Here is an 11,611-nt window from a genome sequence, read left to right on the forward strand (position 1 = left end):
TTCTGTTCCAAAACACAAGTACCTTCCCCAGGGACCTAACGATCCCAAGTGCTTTGCTGGCAGCTAATAAAGAGTATTTTTCAGGAGAGAAACACCAGCAAAGAAACCGAAGTCATCTGGTCCAGTCCCAAGTCTCACATCATTCACTAATGCATTCTAAGTAGCATCAGCTACTACACCAACACACCAGCAAACTGCACAAAATCATCGCTGCAAGAGGCTTGATGCCAAGCAACATCCTGCCATTCTGCACCCACCTCCTTTTCTCTTTAGCACTTTCTGGAATTCAGTATTGCTTGACTGTACTCTACCTTGTGCTGCTTCTCTTTCTACTCTACAGTATGCTTTCAGATGTGCATATTGTCTGATTAAAAAACATCAGTTTCCTCCTTCTGGTGTGTTTTTTTTGTTTTGTTTTTTTTTTTGTGGTTTTTTTTTTTTTTTTTTTTTTTTTTTGGGGGGGGGGTTTGTTATGGTTGGGGATTTTTGTTTTTTGGGGTTTTTTTTGTGCTCAAAGAATGCTCCTTTCTATGCCCCATGGAGCAGAGAAGCATAACCTGCTCACAGGTCACCATTATTGATCCACTCAGAGATGTGTGCAAATCTTTAATAACATGGTTTGCTGTGGAAAAGAGGGAAACAGGCTCTCCTCTACCTACTGCAGTGCAACCAGCACATAAATTCTCCAGTTATGTATGTCCAGAACATTGTCTCACAATATCTCCCATTCAGTATTTATACCTGTGTGTAAAATACAACTAAAAGGCTTGGAGAGTAGAAGCAATCCCGATGCCTATTTAAGAAGTTGCTGAAATTTAAGCAGGGGTGGGAAGATCCTCAAACACCTTTGGACAACCATACAGTTATTCAATCAGAATATTTCATTTATGAAAGCTGTCCACAACCAGTCCCAGAACGGGCTGATTTGACCATCAAATGGGAGCAAGAAGGCTTCTACATCTTCAAATACCAGCTGGCAGCAGTCTTGCCAGAAGACAGATGATCTGCAGGGTCAATCAGCTTCAAGCAGGACTCTCCAGGAGCCTTTGCCTGCGCTTGCACTGCGGTTCTCTTTTAAGCCAACAGCGGGTATCTCTAGGGCGTGCGAGTCCTCGCACCAGCAATTACGCATTTCTCTGTAACAAGCCCTGGGTCAGTCTCCGAGAGGCAGCTGTCAAGCTGTCACACTGCGATTGCAAACACTCGCAGGGATTTCAAATACTGTGTTCCACTAGGGAACAAGAAGTTTAACACAAACCATTTTTCCTTGGGCAGCTTCGTAAATTAAAAGTAAAATCCAGCACCCTGAGCCTGTGTCTGCACAAGAGACCCGGCAGACCAGCTGCATAGCACGTTTCTTGAGACACTAACTTCGCCCACAGCATTAAAGAAAGCCCAGCAAAACTGCCATTTTTAAGACGCTGCGTCTCAGCATTTGCCACGGAAGACGACAAGCTGCTGGCTGAGTCTCCCACCCTTTGCTCAACACGGTTACAGTAGGACCAGCGCGCAGGGCTCCGGACCTCGTCTGCCTGCGCCAGAGCACGGTGCGGAGTGCGGAGAAGCGACGGGAGCTCTGCGCCCAGCCCGGCCCGGCCCGTCCCTCCCGCGCTCGGGAAACAGGTCCAGAGGGCCCGCGGCTCCCGGGCAGGACCGAGCCGGCTCCTGGAGCTCTGGAGGAAGGACACAGCGACCTGCCTCTGAGATACGGGATGGGGAAAAGGGAAACCAACAAATAAATAAACAACCCCCGCCGCCGCCGAAAAACAGAAAAAAAAAAAAAAAAAATAAAAAAAAAAAAAAAAAAAAAAGGAAAGAGGAGCACTTGGGAAAGCGCACCTTCGTGCGGGCTGCAGCCCAGCCGCTGCTGCTCGGAGCGAAGCGCGCTCACCAGCTCCATGCCACCCTCCCAGGCAGCGCCCACCACCTGTCGGTCCGGCCGGGACCAGAAGCAGTTCCGCCCCCGCCCGCCGAAGGACGAGGCCCGGGGGCGCCAGGGCAGTGCGGCCGCGGGGGAGCAGGAGCCCCTCCCGGCGGGGCCGGCACCGGCCGAGTCCCCGAGCACGGCAATCCCCGCGGGGTCGGAGGAGCTGTGCAGGGCTGTCACCTCCGCTTGGACCGAGCGCAGCAAGGAGCGGGCGAGCCGCTACCGCACCGCAAACGCGTCCCGCTCACGGCGGGAAGTTTGTAAGCGGCGGGACCGACCCGCCGCCCTGACCCACCGCAGCCGCCCCCGCCTTACCTCCCACCCCTCTGGGCGCCGCGGCCCCTTCAGGTGCCTTCCTCGCCTGAGGGCCGGGAAAAGAACGCGACAGCCTGGCTTGGCTCCCCAACGTATAGTCGGCTCGGCTCCCACCCCCTCCTGCCCCGCGCCCCGCGCGGCCCTGCCACGGCGGAGGGCGTCCCCTGGCGGGCGTTGCGCCCCTGCCCGTGCGCTGCCGGTCCCGGGCCCAGCGCGCCCCGCGGCCCCGGCACACACTGCCCCAACCCCAGCACACACTGCCCCGGCACACACTGCCCCAGCCCCGGCACACACTGCCCCAGCCCGAGCACGATGCCAGCCCCAGCACACACGGCCCTGCCAGAGGGTCAGCCCGTGTCCCACGGAATCACAACTCATCCTGAACTGTGTCATCAAATGCAACTCCCGGCCCTGCACAGTACATCCCCAAGAGTTACAGCATGTACCTGAGAGCTTTGTCCAAATGCTTCTGGTACGCTTGGGGACCCTGTACCCAACCACCCTGTGGGTAAAGAACCTTCTCCTGATAGCTAGCCTAAACCTTCCCTGACACAACTTCAGGCCATTCCCTTGTGTCCTGTCACTAGTCACCTGATTCACAGACTTTGTGAATTTGTGATTTGTGTTTCACATTCTGGAGAGAAGAGATCAGTGCCTGCCCCTCCTCTTCCCCTCGCAAGGAAGGTGTAACTGCATTGAGGTGTCCAGTCTCCTCCAGGCTGAGCAGGCCAAGTGACCTTAGCTGCTCCTCATATGGCTTCACCTCAAGGCCCTTCACCATCTTTGTGATCCTCCTTTACACCCTCTTGAATGTCTTTATACCTTCTGTTATGGCACCCAAAACTACACACTGCACTCCACTCTGCTGACGAGAGCAGGACAAATTACGTCCCACAGCTTCTGGGAAGAGGCCTAAAACCTAAATTAGGTTTTGGGGGAAAACCTAACTTCAGTTTAAGCAGCAAATGTGAGACTTTAACCAACCATAGAACCTGTAGCAATAGCAGTAAAAACCTTGGCCCCGTGGCCCTCTTTCACAAAGCTCCTTGCAGACACGGTGCTCTGGAGGAGTTTGCCTCCATAACAGTATCCCAGCTGATGTGGTAGTCATCAGCATAGAAACAGACCCTTATCTCAGGGTTGACTGATAGAATAAGTAGCCGTATCCATGTTACTGTTTTATCAGCTAATGAGATTTTTGGTTTATTTAACCCATGGCATTTATGGGAGTATGTCGATACACAGTCATGTGTGTAGAAATACCCACCTTCGCAGTTACATTGTACTGATTGTCTCAGTAGGGGAAAACCCCAACCATAACATACATTCTCCCAGCTGACTATATACATATACACAAACTGGAAAAAAAAGTTCTTTCTTTTTCATGCCTACAAAGATTTCTTACACCTTCCCATCTGACCCATCTTTTCCACAGGCAAAAGCGAGGTAGGAGGTGGGAGGGAAGAGAGAGAATAACAGCAGAGACCCATTTCACTGATACCCAACTAAAAGTAGGGTGGTTACAGGCCAAACTCTCTGTTCTTAGCTGGAAAAAAATTCAAACCCAACAGCAGTGCTGAATGAGTTTGGGAAATCTTGGTTTCATTGAGTGAACAAACCCTAAATTTCCCTATTTTCAAGCAGCAGAGACCCACAAAAGTACAGCCTGAAAAAGATGCAAGACAAATAATCATGCAAAATTGAAGGTGTTCTCTGAACAAGTACAGTGGGTCAAACATTGACCAAGAACTGTCCACTTAACAGGTTTGCAGAAAATAGTAGCAAATCAACCAAGTTTGTTGAAGACTGCTGTCCTTACTTTCCCACTGTGAAAGGCAAAGAAGGTGGCCTCTTGCCTTGCTGTGGATCCCAACTGTACTGTCAAAGAAGGGCCCAACTTTTGTTTCTCTCCAAATTGGAGACGAACTGAGGTAGCAGCTTCCATGTGGCAGAGTCAAAGCAGAATCTTAGCTGGCCTGAGGGAAGGACCAAATCTGTGGCCTCTTAGATGAGAGGTTGGATTAGGAACTACTGGCTGCCAAACCAGAGGAGAAAAGGTGTATGGGTACCTAAGAAGCTGCCAGCATGTTGTGACTGAGGCAGAAGATTGTTTTGCTTGGAAGGAAATGCTCGATTGTGACTAATTAACTTCTATTTCCTAACACATGCAAATAAAGATAATAGAAGTAACCCTTGCACCTTCACAAACCCTGTAAGAAAAACCTGAAAAGCGACTCTTTTTGAAACAATTTTCTATTTTTTATGAGGCAGCCATGATGTTCCTCACAAAGATATCTGAACAAATAGCAGTAGAAATAATCTTTTTTTCTGATAGCAGAAAGGTTTAAGCAGGTTTAAGTCACAGGTAGAACTGCTTTTTTACCTTATTACCAATTTCCTGCTTTCAGGCAGTCAGTTCTTTTTTCTTCCCTGCAACCAGGTTTGACATTGACATTACTGTTTCATATTTCTCTGTATAAAATTAAAGACAATAAAACATGCATACAGAGAGTTTGTGGGATCACAGTCCTAAGAAGGAGTAAGTTAAAAAGCGAAGCTGTCAAATCCCAAATTTCTTAAGGTATTTTGAAAGACCTAAATGTAATACTAGGACACCGCCAGGTTAAAAACCAGTGACACAGTAAAATAATTTTCAGACAAGCTCCCTGTTAAAACAACTGCACAATGAAAACAAGAAACTGTCTTCCCACTGTCTCCAAAAGTTAAGAGTTTGCATCCCTTTAAATGCTCCATGGAAAGATGTTTCAAAAAATGCAGTAGGTGTAGTTGACAAGATCCATTCGGTTATGTACATTCAAACAGGGACAGACAGTGCCTTTGAGGACAGCATTTTCTTTTATCTGATTTATAATAATTAAAGCATATCAAGAACCTGCCAGCTTTGCTCAGGAAGAACCTATTTTTGGTGACAAAAGAAGAGCCCAGAAAGGACAAACGACAGACACAATTCTTTTCCTGAACTTCAATCCACAACCCCTTTATTTACTAACCATCAGAAATTTACTAGAGTGCTTAAAAGCACATCAAGGACAGCTGACTTTGTGAGCAGAAAGATGCCTCCTTTTCCATTCTCTGTAGTCATGTTGCACTCTGGATCATTGCCATGGCTACATTCACCAGCATGTTTGATGGAAGTTGCTCCTTTGCTGCTGGGAAAGAAGCCAGAAACCAGAGCTGTGAACCCAATCAGTCAATTTACTTCAGCTGAATTTAACTAGGAGTCAATTCAGTCACCTATGCCTTATTATTCTAATCTCATGCAGCAAAGATGTTAAAGTCAAGGCTCCTTCCTCTTCCTACTACACAAAATACACAGCTAAAGAAAAAAAAAAAAAAGTAGGTCTTGAGATTAATTGTTGTCAGTACAACCAAACTGAAATGCAATTTAATTTAGCATCAAATAGTTGATTTGCAGTTGAGACTGCTTAGTCTCTGCCACTATTGGGAATACAGGACAGAGAATTACACAGACTGGACAATTCACATTGGTACAAACAATTTGAACTAACATGTTCAAATAACATGTTGTGATGCTGCTGTTTCGTACTAGGTGTGCTTGGATGCTCTGAAAGAACCAACATTTTGTAAGTAGAGCTTACAAGGGTTATTTTCCTGTGGCTCTTCTCTGCCTGTTTTTTTGTATTGTTTTAGGGTCTTGAGCCTGATAGAACTAAATTCACATTGTCTCCTTGGTAGATGACAAAGTTTATGTACATCTGTTTTTCTACCCTGACATAACAGGATGGAACATACATTTTTTATATTTTTATCCCTTAACTGATTTTACAAAAAGGACTAGCAAAATCAAAGTTGAACTGGGGACAATGAGAAGAATACAGACATGTATGTAACCACGATGCTATCATAACCACTGTTTTCTTGGGAAAGCAGGATAAAATTAGAGCCTGCTTCAGCTTCCTTCCTTTTTCAAGTGGCCAGCTTATGGTTTTGAATTGAGTCTGCAAGAAATTGCTGTGGCTTTGTTAAACCCAATTTAAACTTAAAGATAATTTTTATGACAGACTTCAAAGTACAGCATTTTTACTCTAGTCTCCATGAAATATACGGGTTTTATTTTATGTGAAAGCCCTGAATCAGCTGTTCAGTACAGGTGCTGGCACCAGACTGGCCTCTGTGTGTTGCAATACCCATCTGGACTCAAGCAGGGTCAGAAACACAACCACAAAGCGCACAGCAATGGCTAGAAGGTATTTACTACCTCAGCCCTTTAGGTACCCTTTGTATTTGTAGAGGAGATGTTCTATGTCCCTCTTAAAAAGAGTTTTCCTTTTTCATCACCAGCATGACTTAGCTTTCCCGTGTTATTTGTACAAAAATTACAAACATTAAAATTTGAAAGCAGACAAAAAATTCAACACATGCAGGCAATTAATGAAACTTTGAATAGGCTCAAGCCACAATGTACGCAAACCTAAATATATTTTCTCCCTACACTCTTTCAGCTGGTAACCCAGAGGGTACTTCACATCAGTGTCCATGATGGTTGACTCAATTTTAACAGCTCTTCACTGTTCACAGCATTACCTGCTGTATGTGGTACTGAGCATTAAGTTCTGACTTAACTCCACCTTTCTCTTTAATACAATACCATATCCTCCACACCACACTGCATGAAATTTACGTGTATGGCACAGATCTAGCACAGTTGCTTCTCAGATAGTTCTGGAAACGTGCAGAGTGTTGACCAGCCCAGGCAAGGCCACAACAGGCAGTAAGATGGGCTGCAAACAGCTGTGGCTGCGCTGCTGCTGTGTGCTGAAGGCAGGATGATGGTGGTGCTGCTGAGGGAGTGTCCCAAGTACAGTGGTGAAAGAACTGTTCTCTTGGGAGCTGCTACCACCATGATATATCATGCACCTGCTGCAAATACAAATGTATCTCTTCCACACATTCATTACTAGCTTTATTTCATTCATGTGGGACAAATAGACAATTTGCCTTCTGTACCACACACATGTGCTCTTGTGATTATGTATAGAAGGTGACTTTTCTTTCCTAGAAAAAGAAGATGCAGAATTTTCTCTTTTTCTTCTTTCTTTTTCTTTTTCTTTTTCTTTTTCTTTTTCTTTTTCTTTTTCTTTTTCTTTTTCTTTTTTTTCTTTTTCTTTCTCCTTTCTTTCTTTCTTTCTTTCTTTCTTTCTTTCTTTCTTTTTCTTTCTTTCTTTCTTTTCTTTTCTTTCTTTCTTTTCATTCTTTCTTTATAGAAAGTCTAAATTCGCTACTCCAAAGGCCCTGACTCACATGTTACTGTGTATTATTTTGTTCTGTTGTGGTTTTTTTTTTTTTTAATATGGAGACATATACTGAAGTTGTTGGCATAAAGCACAAATATTATAGCAGTAAATCTTCTCTGTTATATTTAGGAACTGTGCCACGAGTCCTGATTTACTTATTCTAAAGAAACACAACCTGGAAATCTCCCACTGATATACCTGGCAAAAGAACATGTTGGGGTAAATTTCAAACAGTATCCTTGCTATCATAAGTAAACACAGAATCAGCCTTTTCATATATTTACTAATTTTCAGGGGGGATTTTGTTGGGGTTTTTTTGTTTTGGTTTTGGTGTTGGGGCTTTTTGTGTGTGTCTGTTTTAGTTTGTTTGTGGTTTGGCTTTTCTTTTTTTTTTTTTTCAATTTAAGATTATTTTTTCTGCAATTTGGAGATGTTTCAGTATGGTGGCAAGAAACAGCTGAAATGCCATGTTACAAAAAAACCAGCTGAAATACCATGTTACAAAAAGCACTGTAAGACTGGTTTTGTCATTCTTTTGCGTGACTTATGGAGCATCCACAAATGCCTCCTATAGTATAATGGCTACTTCTTACAACCAGACCTCATCATTCACAGAACTGCCAAGAGGCAGGTTATGAGGAGGGAAAGTTCAAGAATTCTGAATAAAGCCATTGGGTGGCCCCACAACAGCTTTGTTAGGTTTGGAATCCTTTTTTTGTTGATGTTGGCCAGAGATTATGATGATCCTGTCAAAAGCCTATTTTTTGGTTCAGGAAGGCAGCTATTCCCTCTGTTGATTGTCCTGATAATTATAGTTGCCCATAGAAAAAATTATTTCCAGCAACTGAATGGCTTCAGCAAGAACATTTGGTGGCCTTGTTCTGGTGCCAGAAGCCTAAGCATATTTTGCTGCACGTGTGCCATTGGTTGCCTGTCTTTATTCCAACTCTGTCACAACTGCCTAGAGAACACATTATGGGTCTGGGCTGAAAAATTGGTGAGGAGAGAAGAAAAACATTTATCTGAGGCCTGACACTGGTGCTAACCTGTGGGTTGGGTTGTCAGAGGCAGTTATTGCTGTGGCAGTGTCTCATGGAAGGAATCGTGTTTTGGTGGAAAAGCAAGTGAACACCAGCAGACTAAATTTGCTGGTAGTTTCATAAGTGAAAGAGAAACCCTGCTGAGGTCAAAAGACTGGCATGAATCATCTTGTTTCCCTTGCTACCTGCCTGTTTCTGCTCATCTGTGGGATATTCTCACGGTTTTTCTGTGGCTGAAAATTGAAGGAGAGAGGCAGAGACTTGTGCATTTCTACAGTAATGAAATCTCTTTGATGTTTGCCAAGCAGTGTGAGTGATGCTAAAATTAAAGACAAAACACCTAGGAGTACCTAGAGGGGAAAGGCAACATGTGCCCAAATTAGTAGCCTCACTTTTGCATTAAGATAATTTTCCTAGAACTCTCCAAAGCAAAATATAACTCCTCTGCTGGTAGTATCATCCTACAGATTTTATTGTGAAGTAGATGGAAACAAGTTTTACCCAATTTTAGCAGCATGAACTAGGAAAATCTTCTGCTTCTAGAATGAAAAGATTATATGTTTTATATGAAGGTGACCAAGAGTGAAACTCAGTGCCCTTTGTCCCTCTGAGATTAGAGAATTATTTGCTATTCCTACCTGCAAAAAGTAAACAGCAAAATTCAATCCCTGTTTCCTCTAACTCAAACACTGCTTAAGGTTTCTCTTAGGACAATGGTTATATTCAAAATGCTCTCCAGACTTACTTTAGCTTTTATAATGACAGCATCTCTTTAGGATTTTTTTTTTCCCCCCCAAAAATATGTGGATCAGAAAGTGCTGTAATCTTAGTGTATTTTGACAAAACATAAGCCTCCTCCTTATGTTTTTGGGGGTTTGTTTGTTTTGTTTGGTTTTGTGGGGGTTTCTTTGGTGTTTTTGGTTTTTTTTAACCTTTGCTTCCTCTATCCTATCAATAGCAGAAAGAATGCTTTTCTGGAACTAATGCCAGAATTTTGTCTCCTCCTGGGATTACTGTAACATTAATGTAACGTGAAGGGGCCTAGGACTCTGTTACATCCACAAAGCACACACTGGTTCAGTTTCTGGATCTACTAAGAGCTATTTGATCAAGGATTTAATTTTCAACGACTCAAAGCACATTAAAAAAAGGGTCAGCCAAAGCTAGCTTTCCCCAATGATTCCATGTAGCTGAAGGATATATCTCCAATGAGTGAAAATCATTATAACCTTTAGAGCACCAGACAGGACAGCCTGGATGCTTAATTTGCCTGAGAACATCAGCTCAACTAATGTGCTCTGCACAGTGGAACCCTGTCCTTCAACCCTTGCTGCCAGAATTTTGTAAGAGGACAGTAATGGACAATAACCTCTTCTCCAGGTTATTGTCCATTACTCCAGGTAAGAGAACTCCAGGTTTCATCAAATATCAAACAAGCTTATATTCTCACCTAGGCCCAGCCTACTCACCAGCTTTTGCTACAGTAGGAAAAGAATAAGAGAAATGTTCTGTTTAACATAGGACAGAGGAGGTGAAAGAAATATAGAGCTACAATGCTATGGAGAGACAAGAGGAGTATCCCCCAGAATCCAGCCTGGCTCCTTCCTGCTGTACAAGAGCTACCTAAAACAAATTGTTAAGCAGGGCTACTACTAGATCTGCCTACAAGTTTTCTCCTAATCTATTTTCCCTCCACTCTTAGAAGTGCTCCATGGAACTTCTAACTCCTGCTTAAAGCTACCATGATCCCTGCTCCATCTATGCTTACAGACGATCATCGAAGGATCATATGCAGAGTCCTGTAAACTACCCTTTTCATCCCATTTCCCAATGATCCCACTATTTATTAGGGAAGCTATATCCCTTTTCAAACACACTGAATTATTTTTCATGAAAAATCCATTCAGTCCATGTTGTATTAATTTGGCCTGCCATTACAGGAAAAATATCTTAGAAAAGGAAGAAAAATATGAAAACTGCAGAATTTCACTATTCTTCTAATATTTCAAGAAGAGAGACCCGCCATGAACCATTGTCTGCCATGCTTTGTCACTAAGTACTTGACAATATATAGGAGATACAGAAGAGTTAATGGTGTCTCTTGCATGAAATCTGTTGTGAATGACACATCAGAACAGTTTGGGTATGATCATGTACTTTAAAATATATCCCTCCCCACAAGATAAATAATTCTGATTAGCACTTAAGCTTACGTGATGAGTGCTGACATAGCATGTTAACATTTTCCACCTGCAGCTGGAGAAGCTGTGGATTCATGTTGTTTCAGATTCTGACTGGCTTATTCCCTATCTAGCCTTAATCTCTCCTTCTATTTAATGGCATCACTTGTGCACCAAAACTAATTTGGAACCTGGTAGCTCACTTAAGTGGCACTTTGTGGCAGGAGAGCATTACACTGCTGCTCAGACAGCTGCACTGGCTGCGTGGAAGTCCCCAAGGAAAATTCAAATCTTTCAAGGCCCTAATTGTTTTGGATCTGCTTATTTTATGATCAGAAGAGGCACTCAACATTAAGAAGCCTTGATATAGAAGAGAAGAGGATGGCAAGAGCACTTGAATATTCAGGTCTGTTCATCCCCAGATTGAACTCCCACATGTGTTATTAAAGCCTATTTTCCAGTCTGATGACTGGGAGAGGGAAGGCTTGCAGAAGCTTTTTACAGCATATAATTAGTTTAGGAGCTCAGTGTAATAGCATCAGCTGGAAGAATATATAGATGATGAAATCCCATAATTTTGAACAGTATTATTAATTAGGAAGACTATACAGTCCTTGGAAAGGCATTTCTGGTGTTTACATCTTGTAAAACATACCTAAATAAAATATACTCTCAGAAGTTATTCTTTGAAGACTCCACAAATCCAGTATGCTAAATTAGATTTGGATTCAGAATAACAACACAGACCATGGAGCACAATGTCATGTGTTTCTCTTAAAAAAAAAAAAAAAGTGTTATTTAATTCACTCTTTTATCTAAAGATAATCCTACTGCCTTGCATACAAGGACGGTTGTGTTATACGCCAAATCATG

The 11,611-nt window shown here is 43.1% G+C and overlaps 1 protein-coding gene across 1 annotated transcript in view; it reads right to left on the reverse strand.

Annotated features, from left to right (window-relative positions):
* The window catches only part of LOC121363760 (MOB kinase activator 3B), an 81,947-nt gene extending 79,633 nt beyond the window's left edge, over positions 1-2,314 (reverse strand). Inside the window, exon 1 of the mRNA XM_041486386.1 lies at positions 2,243-2,314. The gene's annotated coding sequence lies outside the window, so the exon portion shown is untranslated. The remainder of the gene's footprint in view (positions 1-2,242) is intronic.
* Between the last annotated feature and the right edge of the window lie 9,297 nt (positions 2,315-11,611).

The sequence above is a fragment of the Pyrgilauda ruficollis genome, unplaced genomic scaffold (assembly GCF_017590135.1).
Source record: "Pyrgilauda ruficollis isolate IOZ18807 unplaced genomic scaffold, ASM1759013v1 scaffold76, whole genome shotgun sequence".
NCBI lineage: Eukaryota > Metazoa > Chordata > Aves > Passeriformes > Passeridae > Pyrgilauda > Pyrgilauda ruficollis.